Here is a 22,716-nt window from a genome sequence, read left to right on the forward strand (position 1 = left end):
ACCCTGTCTCAGACAAAAAATGAAACTGAAAGGGCTGGAGCTACAGCTTGAGTTGTAGAATACTAACCTAGTATGTACCAGGCCCAGGGCTCAATAATCTGCACTTACAAAAAAATTATATAGATGAAATACACTGATAATATTGCTTGGCTCTGCCCAGTCATGTATTCGTGTCAGTGTATCATGCAACATCCTTTTACTTTGCACCTGCTGCATGCCATGGGCTAAGGGAAACATTACACACAGAGGAGCAAACGTCCATTATAGAACTTAGGATTTGTTGTAGGTGCAGTCTTGAAAGCAATGATCATTTAAATCCAGCATAAAGGAACAATGGTGAAGGAATCATAAGAGAATATAATGCTCTGAATCAGTGTCAGGATTAGATTATGAGGCACGATGTACAAGGTATTTAATGTAGGCCTAATGTAGCTCAATCTGCTACTGAGCTACGCAGGAGGTAAGTGTCCCGTGGAGACTGGCAGAGGGAAAATAGAGCTGTGACATTGTAGGCATCCAGTCGCTATGCCAACCCTCTTATTGTCAAAGGGAGGCAATGAATTTCAGGTCAGGTAACTTTTTAAAGGGGACACAGAGCCACAGCCTGTGGCCACAGAGCTTATGCACGTGTGCCATCCCTGACAATGAAAAGCTGCATGCCAGCTTCAAAGAAAACTAAGACCATCCAGATGGCAATAACATTTCAAGAAATGCCCATCCCCAATCTCATCCAAGGTATCTATGGGTCCATAGGTGGAGTCAGAACCACACAAACCTTTCCTATGTATGGGAATGTCTCCTTGCATGTAGACTTAGTCCTTTCCAAAACAGCAGTGTTTGGAATAGTACTTTACTATTGTAATTAATTTTCCTCATAAACCCCTTTTGCTAACCACATGAGCAAATAACTCCCCCATGTGCTGAGTAAACACATTTCCAGCTTTGAGAGGGATGTGTTCAGTGACACTTGGAAAGCCTAGTATCCTGTTTATCTTGTGTTTAATTATATAGACATGTGACAAGTAAACTTTTATCCTTGAGAAGCAGAAAGATGTGGTGATGTTAGATGACATAATATAACCTCCATATAACCTCTTCTCTCTACCTGTGCTTTTGGGGGATTAATCTTTTGGAAGATGAAGCCAGTGAGGAACGATGAAGGAGATTAAAGCTGCTTAACTGTATTAGAAAATGTCTTGCATGTGGAAGATAGGCCAGTGACAACTAGTACTTCAACAATTCTCTCTCCCTAATGCTATGAATTGGACAAATGTTGCTGACAATTAATATACTAGAAAGAATTGGCAGGTGGAGGAAGATAGGACCACAATTACAAAATTCTGTGTAGTATTTGTAGCATAAGGAAGAAAGGCGTCTAACCTCATTAAGAAGGGGGCTGCTGGGCCGAGTCAGAAAAAGAGGAGCATTCTACAAGGGGTGTAGCCTAAATAAAGACAAAATGCAAGAATATCCCATGTACTAATTCATTGCAGGCTGAGGGTGCTAACCAGTCACCATCTTTTTTATCCTAACCTGTAGAAGAGAGTTGTAACAAGCCAAAAGAATTCCAAAATAGTTATTGAAATGGGTATGGTTGTGCATACCTTTAATCCCAGCCCTTGGGAGGCTGATGTAGGAGAATCATGAGCTCAGGGCCAGCCTGCATTCTATGGCAATACTGATTATAAAATATTGATTATAAAACAGGATTATAAAGGGAGAAAAAATAGTTCTATCAAGGTGGGTCCAAGAAATGCCAAAGCTCAGGAGTCCCTAGCAAGACTAGAGATGAAATTTAGCTGGAACAAAAAGCCAAAATGAATAGGGATGTGCTAACTGTAATGCAAATTCAGACCAAAGGATTTGAGGCCATGGGCACACTGCTTTTCTACTGCCTGCATGGGAGATCACAGATTTGATTGCAAATCACTAGACAAGGAGAGCTGGCAAGGTGGTAGGTGCCAAGCAGAGTAGTGCTTAGCAGGTGAACCCAGGAAGTGGGAGAGAAATGTGACCCTTCCCACAGTCAGTGCCAGAAGCTGGCAGCCCAAGAAAAACATGGAAAAGAGGACAAGAATCAAGGAAGACAGGAGAATGGAGAAATAGCAAAAGGGAAGAAATACATAAAGAAGGATTCCCAAATTATTTTCCCATATTGCTGTACTTGTGGGTTGAGGTACTCATACAGAAAGAAGAGTTTTCTGGCTGGGAATGCAAACACGGGGCTTGGTGCCCACATGGGACCAGGACGTAGTGATCCTGTATCTTAGTTTTCAAGCAGTTGCATTTGGTAACATTCTTTGGCAGCTCAATCGTATCTACTCTGGTTCTACGGAGACCTAGCTGACCTGCTGTGTACTCTAGAGTAATCACCTGTTTTGACTGGAAGTTAAAGATCCCTTGAACTTTGGAGAGATGCCAGTCAGGAAGCAGAAATCAATCCCGTAGATGAAACTCCTCCAGCCTCGAAAACAACTGTCCTTAATGTTCTCTTTATCAGAAAGAATGTGACAGATTAAGGCTGGCCCTTGTTCAAGATTCTTGCTTTCACCTATGAGAAAATGGAGCTACAGATTCAAAGTGACTCTTTCCTTGTGATTGAAAATTGGACCCAGACAGCCACATACATATATAATACAATACAACACACACATGTATATGTCAAAAAAGTGAGAGTAAAAGGGATGGAATCGTGTGTGTGTGTGTGTGTGTGTGTGTGTGTGTGTGTGTGTGTGTGTGAATGTGTGTATAGGGGTGAAACTACATGAATGAATAACCAAGTTATCATCACTGCTTGACTGGACCCTGTTAATCATCTAATCATGTCCTGTGGTCTGCCTCCTATCTCCCTTACCTTTATTTCAGTCTGTCCTACACATGGCTGTCAACTAAAGTTAGAGCAGCAGTTACATTTTCCAGCTGAAAAAAATGGTGAATGACTTCTATTTTCCTAAGGAAATCTCTTCAGATATCTTACTCTAACACTCAGAACTTTTCATGTTCTGACCCCAGACTAGTATCTATCTGCAAGCCTCCCTTCTTTGTGAGTGTATTCTTCAGTCCAGCCTTCTCCTCCACAGCCCCACCACCTCAGGATTCCACACCTAAAATCCCTGGAAGATCCCAAACATACTTCCTCAAGAACCCAAGTCCTCCTCTGCATGCCGATGTCATATTTGCTCCAGAAATACTGTTGTACTTAAGACTTAAAATATATAAACACTTTTCTGTTGAGCATCCAGATTGTTATCCCTCATAAATATTAAGGGTTTTCAAAGCAAAAATAATATATGCATATGCCAGATGATTTCTATAAAATACAGAAAAGGAACAGGGGGGAAATTACTTCCATAATTCCCCTCTTGAATATTCCCACATATTTCTTCATTTGTGAAGGATTCCCTCATACCATCAAGCTGCTTGAGGATTGCCTATAAACTATATGGCTTCAGTACATAATCTGTGTGTGAAAGATGGAACTATTATCACAGGTAACGTTAAAGGTTTCGGATGACTAAAATCAAGTTAAGTATCTGCCTTCGTTCTGGCCACTGTAACAAAGTACCATAGAACGAGTGGCTTGTAAGTGATCAAAATGTATTATGCAAGTTCTGGAGTCTGGAAATCTGAGATCTAGTTCTGAGCATGGCTCTGGTGAGGACTCTCTTCTGAGTTACCAATGGCAGACTTCATGAGGGAAAGAGGGTGAGAGATCTTCCTGGCATGGCTCTCACAAGGGCCCTAATCCCATTCACAAAAACTCCATTTGCATGACTTAATTAGCAACCTAACACCCCGTGTCCTCACACTATCCCATTAAGGGTAAGATTGCAATGTACCTATCTAAGATCCTTCAAAAACTGCATGGAACCAGCTAAACACTGGGGAGACCCTCAGACTAAGATCCTCTATTTAACAGCTGTTATTCAAGGTGAATCCAGTTCCAAGTCAGAAGCAGTGCTGGGAAGACCAGAGACTAAAATCCTAACTAGATATACTCACCCAGCTCTGCTACCTTACATGTGCTGTGCCTCCATGAGCCCTTTTTGAACTGCTAATGAGTATTTCTTGAATTGAACCTTTCATATTAAGATTCCAATGTTCATAGTTAAGTTTGTATTTGAAAATTTCCTTGGTGTCACTGCTGTAAAAAGGTGTTCAGTGTCCATATCCTTCTTTTAAAAAACCTGTGCAAATAGTCCTTAATAAACTCCTTTGGCTCAAAGATAAACTAGATCTCTGATGTGAATAGTTGTTCTAGGTCCCAAGGACTCCCATGATATTCTGGTATTTTCTTTTTTTTTCCCCCTGAATGAATAACCCTGGTATTTTTACAAAGAAAAAAGGAACTTAAAACTTCTTAGGATCTTAATCCATACAATAAGAATGTTTATAAAAGTAAAAGGGAAATATGAATATAATTAACATGGATGATTTCGTTTAGCCAAGAGAGGTCATTGGTGGGGGGGGAGGGGTCTGGTCGTGGGGCCTGAACTCTGGGCCTGGGCGCTGTCCCTCAGCTCTTCAGCTCAAGGCTAGCACTTTACCACTTGAGCCACAGCGCCACTTCCGGCTTTTTTCTTTTTGCTTATGTGGTGCTGAGGAATCGAACCCAGGGCTTCAGGCATGCAAGGCAAGTGCTCTACCACTGAGCCACCTCCCCAGCCCAAGAGAGGTCATTTTTAATTGCTAAAAAAATGTAAATATGAAGTGCTAGCCAAGAAATTTCTGAAGGCCAGCACCTAATTTCGATTTAAAGTTACAATGAGCCAACTGTATTAATTGCATTTTCTTTTGAGCTTTTTCTAAGAGTAGTCCCTGTGTCCTTGTGTAAGAAATATATGTGTAAATGTGGGTCTGTGGGTGCATGGAATCTATATGAAAATCAATTGCAGGCAAAACAGCAAGGTAAATTGGATTTCCATGGCCTGTTTTCTCTGGCCGTCATCTGCAGACCTGCCCACCACACCTGTACATCACTCCACCCAAAAGTTCCTCACTCAGCAATCAAAAGGACAGCAGATCTTGTGTGTCCCTTGGCCTATGAATTTCTTCTCTAATAATCCAGTCACTTACTACTCTGTAAACTTTTTTTTTTTTTTGTCAGTCATGGGACTTCATGTCTGGGCCGGGCGCTGTCCCTCAGCTCTTCAGCTCAAGGCTAGTGCTCTACCACTTGAACCACAGCGCCACTTCCAGTTTTTTGTAGGTCTGTCTCTAGGCCAGGTTCCAACCTAGGTCCTGAGCATACAGATAAGACTTAAAACCTAACCTCTAGACAGTCAAGGAGACAGAGGAGGGATCAGCTAGATTGGAAAAGCAAAGGGAGTTTGTGAAAGGAGTGAAAAGGAAGAACATTTGTACTCAGGAAAAGATGACATCGTCTGAGGATGATTAACAGAAAAAGCAATACTGACCCAATGGATTTGTGGGTAAATCCTTCATTCCAAGTGAAGAGAACAAAATGTCATTGGCTGATACCGCACTCATCCCGGCCTACTTGCATTTCAAAGCAATAAAACCTGGAAGAAAGTTGCCCAAAGGCAGTTCAGGCTCCAACTGTAGAGTAAAATTGACATCAGATGGCAACACAATTCCAGGAAAATGATGTGTTAACCAAAGGGATTCCTTTTTTTTTTTAACCACGTAAGATATATTTTTAATTCTACATGCCAGAACTGAGCCTAGATAACTGAATCAGACTCTCTTAGGAGAAAGAGCATGCAAAATTCTATTGTATGCCAACATTAAGAGTGTTCTTCCTTAATAGGAATTCTTTATACAGAAGCCCTTGCCCCTGAGTTCGTCCGCTCCTCTGACAGTTCTATCTCAAGTTTATATTTGCTACACGCTTCATGGCTTCCATGACACTTAAACTCAGAAGACCTGTTTTTATGACAGTTAGGTTTTTGCCACTAGACTAGGCTCACTTCAAAAACAATGACATCAGTAGGATGGGAGCAAGGAGACAGTTACTCAGTCTAAATTTCCTACATGACTTCATGTGTTTGTTCCAGCAGCCTTTGTGAACACCCTGTTCACAGGGTGTTTCCTAATTCCCTAAACATCTCAGTAACCTGGAGGGTTCAGGACAATGGATACTTCCACATCTATTATGCATATTTAAGTCCTGTGGAAACAGACCTCTTAATTAACGCTCTTCATTCTGCAACATCTTCACATCAAGCAGTGGCTTATTTCATGTATTCTATGAATTGAATGCCTATGTGGGCCATCAGTAGAGGAAATACCCAGGTGGTCCAATGTGAAAGACGATATTCATGCTTTGCTGTGTCCAGGGAATAGGAAAAACAAAGCAGCAGCATCCTTACAGCTTGTCCACTTTCTTCCCTCCCTTTAATGAATTAATTTTCATTATTTAGAAAAGACTCTCTTTCAGTGCCATCTCCAAGACCCTCCCTTCAGGGAGCTGAGGTGAGTTTTAGAATTTTTCCCTAAGTACTTGCTATACAGTACCAATCTCCTTTCCCAAATTGGAATAACTGAATAACCTTTGTGTTAATGGCTCCTCAGCACTCAGTTTGGGTGATGACTTCCTTCTGTTGTTTGGACTGGGCCTTAGTTAGCCACAGTGAGTGGGGGGTGGGGAAGGGTTGTGGGTGTGGGTGTGGGTGTGCATGACAGCAACAATCCTGGGGCTGGAACTAAGGCCCGGGCTCTGTTTTTGAGCTTTCTCCAATTCAGGCTGGCACTCTAGCACCTGAGCCTCAGCGCTACTTCTAGGTTTGGGGTGGTTAATTGGAGATAAAAAGTCTCATGGACCACTGGTGATTTTCTCCCTCCTCAGCCCAAGATACTGAATCAATTGAGAAACATCCTTTTGGCTGTGACAATAGAAAGAGGGATGCTTTGGCATCCCATAGGTGGAGATCAGGAACTGTAATCAACATTCAGGGTTGTCCAGGTGACTACTGCCCCACCTCAGCAAAGAAACTGTGCCACACACCGTGTCAGTATTGCAGAATTTGAAAAACCCTGCTCTCAGCCATTTGTACACGTTAAACTGCTCAAAGGTAACCTTGTGACTTCCTAGAGTGTTTTAGAGACAGAAGCTGAAGGGGAAATGCAGATCAGGAATGAATAGATGAATGGAATGACCTACTAGGATTTAAACAATGAGGGAAGGAACCCAGATTTTATAATGTAGGGCAATATAGAGAGAAATCTGAACAACCCACAACCCTTCCCCCATTCCACCACTGTCTCTTCTTTTAGCCCTTTCTCAGGATCCACTGTAAACATGTTCTGTAAACATGCTTGTTATCGTCTTGTTAATATTTGCTAAGTGGGTCATGTGAAGTTGATAGGATTAAACAAGTATCTGGCGTGTGGTCCATATTGCAACTAAAGTGTTGATATAGTCATTTCGGAGTAGGAGGCAACTTACCATGGGCTGAAATATTAACGTTTACACAGAGATAATGTGCAAGGTTCTTGTGCTTTGGCAGTGGTTGAAATCTAAAAAATTTTCATCTAGCTATTTTATTTCATATATGTGCATCAGTTCTAAATTTTATGTAAATAATCAAGCAGCTGTTTTTAGTGTATGGAGTCTCAAATATATCTTCCCTTTATGAATATTGTTTTTAATTCATTTCTCATAAAAGGAAAATTGCTATTAATAAATGCTCATAAGTAAAATAACGGTTTTCAATAAAATATGGAGAAATTGTATAATGGTGAGTGAATAAAAGGAAAGATTCCTAGCAAAAAAAAATTTATAGTAAAATAAAGTCCTAATTCATAGCAGAAATAAAATCTGGAAGTTTCCATTCTTCCCATCACCATTCAAAGGCCACCAGTTTGAGATGGATGTTTACATTTTAAGAAATGTTATAAAGAAGATGAAAACATGAACTCTGTTCTTTGCCTTTTTTTTCTCAGAACAGTTATCTTCTGAGCTCAGTATACAAACTAGAAATGTGATCTGCCTAAAATATATTTTAGGCAAAGATCAAAAGATTTATAAACTAAATGACATTTTTAAAAAGAATAAAATCTCTTTATTCCATACTCTAGAAGTTCATAGTCTTGAATTTGTACATTATTATTTTCATACTTGTTAGGAAATAAAGATATTTTGCATTTCAAAACAGTGAGATATTTCTTTTTAAAATTTTATTTTATTTTGTTGTAAAAGTAATGTAGGAGGGGTTACGGTTGCATAAGAAATGAGTACATTTCTTATCAAACATTGTTACCTCTTCTCTCCTTTTTCTCTCAATTCCTCCTCCTACTCTCCGCACCCCCAGGTTGTAGAGTTCATTTCCAACTCAGCATCTTGTGAGTATCGCTGCTGCATTGGTTCATCCTTCATCCTTTGTTTCACCATTTTGTTATTCCCCTTCCCTTCCCCAAATCAGATAAACGTATATTCAAGAGACAGGCTACCAGAATCCAGCACAGTGACTACAGGGGATAATAAGCCAAAAGAAGGAAGGGAGGGAGGGAGAGAGGGAGAAAGGAAGGAAGGAAGGAAGGAAGGAAGGAAGGAAGGAAGGAAGGAAGGAAGGAAGGAAGGAAGGAAGGAAAAAATCATCAGTACATTAAAAACAGTATCATCATCAACAACAACAAAAAAAAAAACCTCTAGTTTCCATATGTTGAAGATCATTTCAATTAGCAATCTTTTATATGGTCATATGAGCTATTGTGATCCTCTGCTAGGACTATCTTTCACATATATTAATTGTTACAAATCAGGGAAACCATGGACCCTATGTTTCTTTGGGTCTGGCTTACTTCACTTAATATGGGTTTTTTCCAAGTCTTCCCATTTTCTTATGAATGGAGCAATGTCATTCTTTCTGATAGAAGCATAGAATTCCATTGTCTATACATACCACATTTTCTTGATCCATTCTTGTAATGAAGGATATCTGGGTCAGTTCCATATCTTAGCCATGGTAAATAATGCTGCAATGCACATAGTTGTGCTGGTACCTTTACTGTGGCCTTATTGTGATCATTTTGGTAAATGCCCAAGAGCAGCGTTGGTGGATCGTAGGGGAGTTTTATGTTTAGTCTTTTGAGGAACCTCCAAACTGCTTTCCAGAGTGGCTGAACAAGTTTGCTTTCGCACCAACAGTGTAGTAGCCATCCCTTTTGGCCACATCCCCTGCCAGCATCTATTATTTGTTTTCTTGATAATTGCCATTCTAACTGGGATAAGGTGGAATCTCAATGAGGTTTTGATTTGCATTTCTTTTATGGCCAGAGATATTGAACATTTCTTCATGTATCCAATGGCTATTCTTATTTCCTCTCCAGAGGAAATAATTAATTCTTTAGCCTACTTATTCATGAGGTGGTTTCTTTAAGCATTTGTTTCATTAGAAGTTCATTTTTTGAGCTCTAGATATATAGATATATAGATATAGATCTATCTATCTATCTATCTATCTATCTATCTAGCACCACTATATATATAGCACCATATATATATATATATATATAGCACCACTATATATATAGCACCATATATATATATACATATATATATATATATATGTATATCTATAGCACCACTTCCAGTTTTCTGGTAGTTTATTGGAGGTAAGAGTCTCAGGGACTTCCCTGCCCAGGCTTACTTTGAACCATGATCCTCAGATCTCAGCTTCCCTCAGATCTCAGCTAGGATTACAGGCGTGAGCCACCGGTGCCTGGCTCTAGATATATTTTTGATATAAGGCTCTTGTCTGTTTTATGGTTAGTGAAGATCTCCCAATCTTTCTATTTCTCTTTCTAGCTATGTCCTTTGCCATAAAGAAGCTCTGCAGTTTAATGTGATCCCGTTTATCCAGTCTTTCTTTGTTGTGTTATGTATCTGGATCTTTATTTAGGAAGTTCTGACCTGTGCAAAGGAGCCCTAGTGCATCCCTTATCCCTTCCTGTAGTATTTTCAGGGTATCCTCTCTTACCTCGAAGTCTTTGATCCATTTGGGGTTGATTCTGGTACAGGGTGTTATATAAGGATCTAATTTTAGTTTTCTACATGTGTACAGCCAATTCTGTGAGCACCACTTGTTGAAGAGGCTGTTTTTCTTCCATCTGATAATTGTGGCTCCCTTATCAAAGATTTCACAAGTCTGTGGAATCATGTCTGGGTCTTCAATTCTATTCCATTGGTCCTCAGGCCTGTTTATGTGCCATTACCAAGCAGTTCTTTATAACTACAGCTCAGAGCTCGGCGCCCTTCTGTGGCCTGCAGGATGCGGGTTTCTCTCCCAGTCATCCAGTTCATGCTGCGGTGAGTGGAAAGCCATGTGCTCTGTGCCAGGAACGTTGGTTCTTGCTCCTTCTAGCCAGCGACACTGATACCAGCGTGTGCTCAATTTGTCTTCTTAAGCAGGCTGCCTGAATTTTTCCTCTCCGGACAGAATCTCTGTACTTTTATGGCTCAGCTGGTATGATTCTCCAGCCATGGACTTTTCACTGGAATGCTGCAAAAACTGGTTTCTTGGAGAGATCTTAGTTAGACCCCAGCTGCACCTCCGCCATCTTCCTCAATACCCCTGTATTTCTTTTTATTGGATATGGTCATCATTAGTGTTTTATAACTGGTTTCTTCCTCACTTTAAAATAGATGCATTTATGTGCAAAATTATTTTAACCTGTTGGATACATAGGTTAATGTCCTTCATCTCCCATTTTGGACTTGCAATTCAAATTATGCTTTTTGTTGTTGGTGGTCGTGGTCATAGGGCTTGAACTTAGGGCCTGGGCACTGTCCTTGAGCTCTTTTGCTCAAGGCTAGCACTCTACTGCTTTGAGCCGCAGCTCCCTTCCCATTTTTGAGTGGGTAATCAGAGAGAAGAGTCTCCCAGGGACTTTTCTGCCCAGGCTGGGTTCGAACCACGATCCTCAAATCTCAGCCTCCTGAGTTGTTAGGATTTCTACAGGGTGAGCCACTGGTGCCTAGCAAACTGATTTTGTTTTGTTTTGTTTTGTGGATGTTCTGGGTCTTCAACTCTTGGCCTAGGCACTGTCCCTGAGCTTCTCCTTTTTTTAATTGCGATTGTGAAGGTAATGTACAAAGAAGTTACAGTTACATAAGTCAGATAATGAATACATTTCTTGTTGAACAGTGTCACTCCTTCCCACACTTTCTAAAAGACTTGTACAAAATAAAAAGAAAGACTGAAGTGATTACCTTACAGCCAAAACGGTGACATGACTGTATGCGCACAGTAAAGATGGTGCTAACTGCAGACACCAAAAGCTCCGCTGGGTCATTCATCATGCTCGTCATCCAGGCAGCTAGGCTGGTTTCTTTGCACAGGTATATCTTTGAATACTTTGTTCACTCTTGTGTGAAATGACTTAGAGGATGACTTTTCCACTTCTTTCCTTGCGAGGCTATTCTAAAGTTTAATAGATATCACTCTTGGGAAAACTTTGTAGATATGGAACCTACATTTTCTCTTATTCAATTTCATGGCCTGACTCCTAGTTATGCCCCCAGGGAGCATAGTAAACAATTCCCTCCCTTCATGGTGATGTATTTGGAAATCTGAGCAATTTGTATCATATAACCTAAGTCACATTCTAAAAAAAAATGTTACATAGACTTGTACACCAAGTATTTAATATTTTAGTCAATGAGCTTTTATGATCTTATCTCCTAAGTCCTTTCTACCAAGCCTGTTAATCGATCAGCTTTTCTGTAGCTTCTCTTCATTTGTCAACATCTTATATTGTACTTGCAGGATGATTTGATCATCTGGTTCCCATCTTATCAATGTACTTCACAGGTCAACAATTGATTTCCACTTTCAAACTACAGTGACTTTTTTGATGCCTTTGAGATGTTTTAACATTTCCCTTGTAGCTCTTAATCACTTGCTATATTTCAAAGCAGAACTTTTTTCTTTTGAAATTTCTAATAGAGCAGTTACATATCTACGTTCAATGTTACTAAGGAAGCTAAGACATCTTTTTTTTTTGTAAGATTCATTTGCTTTTAACCGTGGTATAGCTGATATGCTATAATAGCCATTTTATATCTATTATTGATCCTTACAGAAGCTGTTTCACTAATTTCTATAATCTCTCAGCTCTCAAATGGTCTATATCCACTGTAATACCAACATTTCCATATAAAGAATATCTAAAATATCCCAGTAAATCTATTCCCACAACTACCCCATACATGTGCATTACACAAATTATTGAAGCTACTAAAAAACTTCATAAGGCAAGTATTTTATCCTTTCTGAAGTTTAATGTGTATATACTTAGCATAAACATCTCTGTATCTTCCCATTGATTGAACATGATCATCTATGTCAGGGAAACTCTACTTTCCAATTCGTAAGACTTTGTTTTATTATCTTTAAGTAGTTGTACAAAGGAGTTTCCATTTAACAAAGCAGTTTATAAATAGAATATATCTTGATCAATTTCACCCCCTTTACATTCTTACCCATCCCTCCCCTATTCACCTTTCCTTTCTTCTTAGTTTTATGGGATACACATTGGATTCTTGACTGCATTTCCCACCTCTTTTCTTCATTTGTCCTAAGTCTTTATTTATAAATATAAATTTCTTCTATCTGCTAAGATGATCTTTTATTTTAGTATCATTTAAACTTTAGTTTTCTTTACCCCTAGAACTAGTATGATTATAAACAGCATGTCATTTTGTCAGGGGATTTTATTTCTATTAGAGTCTATATTTTTTCATCATAAACCAAAAGACATTGATTCTGTTAATAGAGCTGAGCTAAAGAGAATCATTGTAGCATCTAAATTTTAATACTGTATTCCCCTGAAGGAATAAATATGAGATAGCAATGAACATGATCGTAGAGAAAATATCTTTTCACACAGCCTTAAAATAATGGAATTACTAACCTGCTACATGACCCTCTTAGCATTCATGTTAGGGTGACATCTCAACAGTTTACCAAGAGGTAAAACATTTTTGAGATAAAACTAAATGCTAACTGTGGGGGAAGGGGTCAACAAGAAAGTGGTTTCACAGAACCTTCATTGTCACACATTTAGAAATGTGTAAGAATAGAAATGATATTAACACATAGTCCAACCTTTAACTTCAAGCCAGTGATAGGAAATGAATTGAGTTAACCACATGGAAATATGATATTTAAATTTACTAATTATATTTTCAGATGATAATGGTTTTTGTTTTTATTTTTTGCCAGTCCTGGGGCTTGAACTCAGTGCCTGGGTACTGTCCTTTAGCCTCTTTGTGCTCAAGGCTGCTTCTCTACCACTTGAGCTACAGACCCATTTCTGGCTTTTTCTGAGTAGATTGTTGAAGAAATGTCGCACAAACTTTTCTGCTCAGGCTGGCTTTGAACCATGATCCTCAGATCTCAGCCTCCTGAGTAGCTAGGATTACAGGCATGAGCCACTGGCACCTGGTGATAATGGGTTTTTATTAAGAATTTGAGGATGGCAAGTGTCACAGTGTTCCCTCAGAGCCCATTTATTCTTGAAGGCATTATTGAGAATCTGTTATATCCCAGACATTGTATTGGTGTCTGTGTGTTAAACACCATGGTACAACCTATTATCTAGTTAATATACACTAAAGATATTGAATGACAGGAAAGTACAACAGACTCTTTGGGGAGACTGGGTATCAGTGGGAGGGAGGAAGAACAATAGAGAGGGAAAATGGAGCACATATGGTCAGATATTCTATATGTGTTCAAAGTATATGTATAAAATCAACATTGTTTTAAGAATTGATGGTGGCGAATGAGGAAAAGTAATAGTAGGACTAAATTTGATCAGGATAAATTGCATGCTTATAAGAAAATATCACAATGAATCCTCCCATATAGCTAGTTCATACTAATAAAAGTGTTGTCAAAAAAATGTAGCTTGAAAGTTACTGAAGAGCTATAAAAGTCTTGTCTGGGCACCTGTGGCTCATACTTAGTTCCATATTCTTAGGAGGCTAAGAGATGAGAATCATGGTTCCAAGCCAGGCACCAAAGCTCATAAGGCCTAAATCAACAGGAAAATATGACCTCTGTGGCACAGAGTTTTCATCCCAGCTATGTAAGAAGCTTAAATAAAGGATTGAGTACAAGCTGGCCCAGCCCAAAACATAAAATAAAATAAAACTGCACCTTAAAATTAATCAGAGCAAAAGTGGCTTGAGGTGTAACTGAAATAGTAGAGCACCTGCCTTGTAAGCACAGTGCCCTGAGTTCAGACCAGAGTATTGTCCTTTCTTCCCTCTGTAAAAAGTATAAAAAATCTCAATGTCCCATAGAGGAAGGGAACATCTTTATCATACCTAATGATGCTCATCAAAGGAAGTGATTGCATTTGTGTTCTAACTAATGAGAAAGAGTTAGTAGCAGAATGGGAAAGAGCTAGGAGAAAGTGCCCTGCAAAAGAAAACAGCCTGTATAAATTTAAGAATGTTATTAACCTATGAAATCATTCTGAAATACTATGGACTAAGTGTCTGCATGGACATGGTATTAGGGAACAAGACAAGAGCCAGATTATGGAGATTTTAATGCATTTATCAAAGGACTAAGACGATTCAAATCCTTTGAGGAATTTGGGCTGTAGATGGATAGTTTATTGCTTTCTGCTTCACTTTGGCTTTTGAAGATCAATAACAGCCAGTCAATGGAGAAGAGATAGCAGTGAGCCAAGAATGAACATAGACCACTTAGCAAACTTTCAGAGCAATCCAGAAGAGATGTGATAAACTTGGGTCAAGACGTAGGTTTGAGGACATGGGTTTTAAGGATTAAGAAAGTATAATGGGATGGATTTAGTGACCAATTGGAGGATGTTTCTGCATGACTGCTGGTGTATCCCACACCCACAGATGAATGTGATGGTATTTCTCTAGGAAAGGGGACACAAGGGAAGGAGCAGGTTTTGTTGGAAAATTGATAAGTAACATGTTGGACACTTTGGGTTTTGGGAGCTTATAAGACATCCAGTGGGAAAAAGCAGCCAGAGGGAATTTGGCAGAATAATCTGCTTCTCAACAAACATTTCCTGGCCTAGAATGTAGAGTCAGCATTCACTCATGTATAAATAATTGTACAAGCCAAAGTACTCAATGAATCGACTCAGGTGCCAAGTATGGAGCCTCAGAATTCCTTGTAGACATTACTTGAAAATGCATTAAAAGAAATGAATACAGAGAAGAAATAGTTGAAGAGGTAATGGGGGGTAGGGAGGGGGAAAGAGAGAAAGATCAGCAGAACATAATATCACAAAAGCCAAATGGAGAGATGGTCAACCAGGGAGTCATCAAGGATGTTAAATATGAGACAAAGGTCACATAAAGCAATGTCTAGGAGGGATTCACTGGCTTTGGCCATTCAGAGGCTGTTACAGATCTTAATGAGTTTTTCCATCAGCCTAGGGGAGTAAAAACCATGCGGCTAGGGGATAAAGACTGACTCAGGATTGCAGCCAACAAGAAGAGTGAAGTACTTCAAAATGCAAACACAAAGGGGCTACCATTTCTTTTTCTTTTTGAAACACTGCCTGGAGAGAAGATTAGAATCAAGGATATACTTTTGAAGGTCTAGATGTAAACAATTTTCTAAAACTGGAAGAGACAAACAAGCAAAAGTAGAGCTAAAGACTCAGGAAAGAGAGGCAACATAGTGTGCTGGGCTTGTAACTTCCTTCTCAGGAGTTGAGGTGAGTTGTCCACGTGCTGGGGATGAGGTTGCTCCAGGGCTTCTGCAGGGTGGCCACAACAGCAGAGCGAGACACCTGGAGAACAGTGGTAAGAGAAGGCTCTCATGATGGACTGCGAGCTCTCCAAGCATGGAGCCCAGTGGGATTGGTGAAGGGTTTGGTGTGGTGGAGGGGAGGAATGGCAGAGCAGAATTCACAAGCATACAGGCACATGCAAGGTTTGATCTAGAGTGGACTGCATTTAAGATCTCAGGTCAAGAGCGAATTGCTAGAGTATGTGAAGAATATATTCGAGTCAAAAGAGAACCTGCAAACCAAAGGCATGGACCCTAACACCATCAGATTAATGGCAGCAAGAGACAGAAACAAATTTAAAAGCCCAGATGCCATAATGTTTAGTGAACACAGGGAAGAAATCTGGACTTTGGTAGCTGCAACAACACGAAGTGAATGCATGCATGGTAAGTGAGTGGCCTACGTTTCCGAAGAAATGACTACCTATGAGATACCTGTGATGCCTGCAATATCTCTAAAAGAATGCATATGAAATGGTAGTGTTGGCCACCTTTGAGTGGCATTCCTTTCATAACTCTTGGATGAATACACCACCTATTACAAATTTCCAAGGTTTATAAGTACCGGAATGAAGCTGGAAGGAGGTTGCTCACTTCTGTGTTTGTTCTGCCTAGCAGAGAAGAGGCTCTCATTCGGTATCTTGGAGAGAGAGGTCTTACTTTCCTGTTTTCTGATGGGAATGAAGCCTTAGTTCTACCAGAAAAATGGAGAGCCATCCATCAGTGAAGGCTCCAAGGATGTTGGGGTTATGACTGTAACGATTCAGGGGGGGTGGAAAGGCATCACAAAACAAATCAGTAGCATCTCAGAAGTAATATTGTGGTTATGGTGCCCCATTTTAAAATTAATCTACTTAATAGATTTCAGACTGAAAACACTCAAGCACTGTCAGAAATCCAATTTAAAGTTTCCTGTTTATTTTTGTGGAGAATATGGAGTCCAGGATAAAAGAGCTCCCAAAAGCAATATTCTTTACCATTTACAATAAATCATCAGCTTCAGATTCCATCAGTAAACTACCAAGTTGGCAGAAGATAACGCAGTGTTCTCTTGAGAGCAGAGATTCTTGTTACCTTATATTCTTATCTTCTTTTAAAGTTTATGGTGTTTTGTTGCTGCTGTGGCTCTTAAAATAAGATAGTATCTTCCACTGTCCACACAGGATTATTGGGGGTGTTTTTCTTTTATTTATGCTGATAAAATCCAATATATGCATCAGGCTGAACATATCTGTAGTGGTTGTCTAGACCTATTTGAGGAAAAATGAGCAAAAACAAATAAAAACCACAGGAAGTACCAAGTGTCTATGTACCCTAACTCAGCATCACTTAACACTGGTTAAATCCACTATTACTTCTTCTGAACTATCTTTCTTCTCTCCTTTTCCATTTAGTCCTTTATCCTCTCCTCCATAACACATCAGGAGGCTTCCCACACAGAGCTGGAGACAAAGTGATTCTAATTAGAGGGCTTTGAGCTGAGCTAACTAGTTTTTGGCTTTGTTTTAACACTAAGTGTTATGGCCTAGTTGTCTGTGTCGTTCATGATGAGACAGCTCATGATGTTTTCCTGCTTCGCTCTGAGGATGGGTGAATGCTCCTGGCCGGGGCGCTCAGGGTATCAGCTTGCTGAGGAACTGAGAGCAGCCGGACATGTGGCCACCGCTTCCTGGGCAGTCTTCTCAGTGAAGGAACTTCCCAGCCCCTGAGCTGGACATCAAGAATTCAGTGGAGGGTCATGCTTTTCTATTTTGCTCAATGCAGGTGTTTCTTTGGCTGAAAAGTACTCCTATGAGCCTGTCAATCATTCTGACAGGAGTTCACTGAAGACCTCTCCAGGGCAAGGACTGTCACATTAAGACTGAGAGGCCTGAGGTTAGAATTTGAGCACAGAGGGGTAGGAACTGGGCCATTGACTTTATCCAGCCTCTCCCTTACAGCTGCTGAATTCTTGTCTGTATGGAGACAAGGGTTTCAACTCCGATTACATTATTATAACTGTACATAAGTATTCCATTTATATGGAAGTACATAGCAAGCTGTGCAAAACTTGGCATCTAATTTGAATACAATTCAAGAGAGCATTATACACAGCAGTTGGATTTAAGACAGTTTCGAGTGCCACCTTGCTGACCACTTCTGATGATAATAAAATATTGCTGTGTGAACTGTAACTTAGTCTTCTATGGAAAAGGAAAGATAATGTAGTAATGCATTATATGTTCATTATTGCTTTTAAAATAATGCTTTGAACATGGCTGGTAAAGAGGAATCTTAATTGTTAGGATGTTCCTCTGGCTTCTCACAGATGAATGTAGACAGAGCTTGTGGACTGGAATTCAGTGTCTGGATTGAGGCCTCTGGTATTGGTTTGGTTTGGTTTGGTTAGTATGGTGTTAGAACTCAGAGTCTTACAATTGTTAGACAGGCAATCAGTTGCTCAGTTTCTTCCCTTAGATGGAGTATTGTGGACTTTTCTACTGGGCTGGACTAGAATTGCAACCCTCCCAATTCCAGCCTCCCACAGAGTTTAGAATAATAGGCATAGGTACACACCATTACGTGAAGCCACTGTTGAGAAGTGGTCTTGAGGATTTTTCTGGGTTAGTTTCACAAGTTACCTGATCTTCAAATCTGTTGGGAAAAAAAGCTGTTTTCTCCATTTACACACCAGAAATCTCAAGCATAGAGTTATCCTTGTCTAAAGTCACAGTCAGTAGAATTTGTTTCTGAATGTTCTGCCCCCCAAAAGCCACTTTAAAAAAAATGCTTTAACTCCTTCATTATCAGTGTCTCCTACCAAGCAAAGCTGAGGCGGTCTTGGTTCAGCCAGGTGAGTGACAGTGAGTGCTTCTATCTTCTCTGCTCCTCATTTAAAGGCATGGGATTTGCTTTTGTTGGCTTGTACTTAGAGATCTTCTGATGAAAACTATCCAGGGCCTTATGTATTCAAGCATCTTTATGATCCCTGCTAGGCTGAGCTATAGCTTCTAGTAATCCTACCAATTCAGTTCCTGCTGACCAACCTCAGGGGTCATCATAAAGTACTTAAGGAATTCTCATCTACTGCATTCTCTGATCAGGGAAACCTTTGCACTCTTCTTTGAAGAAAAAAAGGTAATTTTGTACCCTGCTGAGGGATAGAAAGGACTAAATGTACTCGAGTGGAAAACGTTATTATCATTTCAAGGATTTGATTACCAAAATAAAGACTGACTCCTAAATCTAGATTGCCTGAGATTATGGACATTTCAAAAACATTTTCTTAAACCAAGGGCACTGCATTTGTTGTCTTCAGCATTTTCTCCTTCTCTCAGGCCTCAGAATAACTGTCTGTGGTTTACTGTTTGTATTCTAGGAAATCCATTATCTGATTTAAGTTCACCACAATCAAAATGATAAAGATGTCCTTAGTTTTCATTCCTTCCTTACTCTTTCTTCCCTCCCTCCCATCCTCCCTTTCTCTTTCTCCCCTTCCTTCTCTCCTTCCCTTCCTCTGTCCATTCCTCCTTCCCTTCCATCCTCCAGTCATTTTTGGTGGTGTATTTTAATGCAACAAATGAATGCATAAGTGGACAATGCGGCTGTATTAAATAACTAGTTCCCTAATGTGAACATGCTCTGCAGTGTTGTATTTCGGAGACCTGGGCTACAGGCCCTGGATCTTCCAGTGACACGGACAACACTTGAGAATGATTGGCTTCCTCTGTGCAGCAAAGGATGGTCAAGAAGAGGGCCATGACATCAGTGACCTGGAGATTATTTCTTTTGTCCTCAACACCTTCAAACATATAATTAGAAATAATACAATTCCATAAATATGTTAAATGAGTGGAAAGAAATAGGAACAGCTGTAGTAGGAAGACCCCTACTCAGGCAGGCGTGTCCAGAGTGACAGAGCCCACCACAACAAAGTTGTTAACAAAGAAGCAACTTTATTGAGAAGGTTCCTCCACTGACCGGTCAGGGCTGCAGCACAGGCTCGGGAGCTGATACTGCAACCCGGAGCTGCCCACGTACATTGGTTTTTAAGGGCAAAATCCATGAGGTTGAGCCCAATGGGATGGTAACACACACAAAGGACTGTACAGTTATGCCAGAACACACCCAAGTGGCCAATGAGGTTACAGTTTGTCTGTAATGGCTGTTTAAACCAGCCTATCACCTTGGTTTAAAATGGCATGCAAATTGAGCGGGTAAGGTGGAGTCTACCTCTTGGTGGGCAAAAGGCGGAGTTTACCATAAACAAAAGGTGGGGTTTACTGTAAGCAAGAGGTATCACTAGTTTGAGCCAGATTACAACTTTAACTCAACAATCAAGGGTGTGTTAGGTTATTAGGGGGAGGGGGACCAGATGCATTTTTTTCATTCGGGGAAGTAGCCTGTCGAGTCTAAAATCCCTAAAACCAAAGCAAAGCTCAAAATGGAATCATACCAGCTTGGGCCCCATCTCGGGGTCCACTTCACAACAAAGCCAAGCCTAGTAATCTGCCCTATTCCTGTCTTGTCAGCCTCAGTTTCTTCCTTGTCTTTTGAGCACATGACACACATATGCACATTCTCCTCTTCACCTTCCTGCTCTCCAAACTGCTAAAATCCCTGAATATCATTCAACTGTCAATACCAGCCTCTGTTAATGGGTTAAGTCATTATTTCCTGAGTAGATCTACAGTACTTTGCTTGTGGGCCCAACAGAGCACTTATTTCTATAAGTTTGGATTATTTATTTATTTATTCACAGATGTTTATTCACACCAACAGTATCACAGTTAATGAGCTATGGCTTCAAATGAAGTCATCTCATTTGGTCTTCACAGTAATCCAATGAGTCCTTTTTATATCACTGACGTACTTAATTGAATTTTTGGTAGCAGATCCTGTTGTAGCTGTGAGAAAGCTAAAAACACCCCATTCTCAAAGATCTTACATTCTAATGAACTGACACACACGTGGAAACAAGTTCAGAAATGAATGAATCTTATGGTATTTACCTATAGGGCCTTCAGTAGACGTTTATGGCATGAGAAGGGAGCCCCCTTTTAGGATGTATCTGTGAGAAAAGGCCCAGAGAAAGGATGCCTCCCTGCCATGGCCAGCTGTCTATTCACAAACCAGGAAGAGAATCCTCAACCAAACTCAATCGTACGGACATTCTGATCTTCAACTTCAGTCACCAGAACTGTAAAAATAAATTTCGACTTTTTTTTTTATAGGTACACAAAGTCGTTGAGATAATGATAAACCATTAAGGACATAAAATTTGTGCAGGTAAAAGAGAATGATGAGTGGGGAAACAGAACTAACTTAAGATACTGCATTCCCCCAGGAATCTCTCCTTCCTGTGTATCTATGCATCATCCATTGCCTTGTCAAGAGACATACTTTGGTCACTCAAGAATCTTAAATAGTGAACAAAACTTTTTAACTGATTATTTGCATGATCTCTTCCAGCTACTAGACTATACTGAACATACAGAAATAGATAAAAGCAAAGTGCCAGTGATCATGCCCATAATCCTAGCTACTCAAGAGGCTGAGATCATGAATGATGATCACAGAATCATAGTTCAAAGCCAGCTAGAAGAGAAAAGTCCATGAGATTCCATCTCTAAACAATAAGCAAAAACCCAAGCTGTAGGCATGGCTTAAGGGAAAGAGTACAAGCAAACTAGCTGAGCAAGTCAGACCCTATTCTTAAAAAAGGATCACCAGAAAAAGAAATGTTTACAAGCCAGACATGAGGCTGTCAAGGAGAAGGAAAAAGAGAACAAGAAAAAGGAAAGAAAAAAAGGAAAGAAGAAGAAGACAATAAAAACTGTCCAAGAAACATCTCAGTCAATCCATGGGCCTTTGAAACAACACAGTCCACTCTGGAAGGTCCTGATCTAGTACAGAGAAGCAATAGTTTGGTCCAACCCTAGAGTATTTTCCTACTGTATTTGAGATGCACTCTACTTTTTTGTTGGCAGCAAAATTATCTTTGTAATTATATTGGGCTTAGATGAATACAGCAGTGAATTTGCATTCTCTTAAGTTCATAGCATGGGATAGTATGAAAAAAGTGTAGGAAGAAGCAAAGAAGAACCAAATGAGGGTTTTAATTTTTGCTATGCAAAGCCTAGTGTCTTAACACATACACCTGCTGATAAGAATCACTAATACAATGACAGGCAAAAGAACAGGAAGCTACTGGTACCTGATGATAACTAAAAGTAAAAGGGAATTTTCAACACCCCAAAACACGTACTATTAGGATTCCAAGTATAGACTCACTTAACAGCCCTTTAGCCTATTCAGAAGCAGATTTTTGAGTTGTTTATCCATGAGAGATGAGGAAGTTACGTGGGTTGAGTCACATTTGCTCCCTGGAGGTCTCTGTCACTGGTCTTAACCGTAGAGTTTGGTAACAGTGCCAAGATAAACCAGCTCTTATCAGAATAAGACCTGAGCTGTGCTTTGTGCTCAGCTCCAACAAGCTCAAGCTAATGGACCAAAGTCCAAGCCTGCTTTTGAGATCTGAAACTGGGCAAGGGCTTGGATTCTTTGCTAGTTGAGTGGGAAATGGACCCAAGAACATTGAGGTCACAAACATAGTAGTCTCACCTGTGACCAGAGGAGTGAGGTCCAAGGTTCTGAATGTTTTATGTTCCTTTCGAACTTTATATTCACTATGTCGCTAATTTAACCACATCTAGAAATCTCCTAAGGAAAATGACCAGATCAAGCCAAAGTACTTTAAATGAACTGCTGATGTCATTTAGGTGGTTCTAGCATATTCACAGAGCTGTTGAGTGTTCAGCCTGCAGTGCCAATGACAGTTGTGCTGGGTGCCAGCTCTGATGGATGGATGTGAGGGTAGGAATGAACGTGTAGAGGACACAGTGCTCTGCTTTTTCAGCATTCATTTGTATAAAGAACGAAATTGTACTGGAATGCTTTGTGGTTGGCTCCCCTCATGATTCCC

At 40.0% G+C, this 22,716-nt stretch overlaps 1 protein-coding gene across 3 annotated transcripts in view; it reads left to right on the forward strand.

Moving 5' to 3' along the window:
• LOC138838829 (platelet-derived growth factor D) overlaps positions 1–22,716 on the forward strand; it is a 165,191-nt gene that overhangs the window by 109,128 nt on the left and 33,347 nt on the right. The window lies entirely within an intron of this gene.

This window comes from Dipodomys merriami, unplaced genomic scaffold, assembly GCF_024711535.1.
Source record: "Dipodomys merriami isolate MVZ:Mamm:240054 unplaced genomic scaffold, mDipMer1.0.p SCAF_29, whole genome shotgun sequence".
Lineage (NCBI taxonomy): Eukaryota > Metazoa > Chordata > Mammalia > Rodentia > Heteromyidae > Dipodomys > Dipodomys merriami.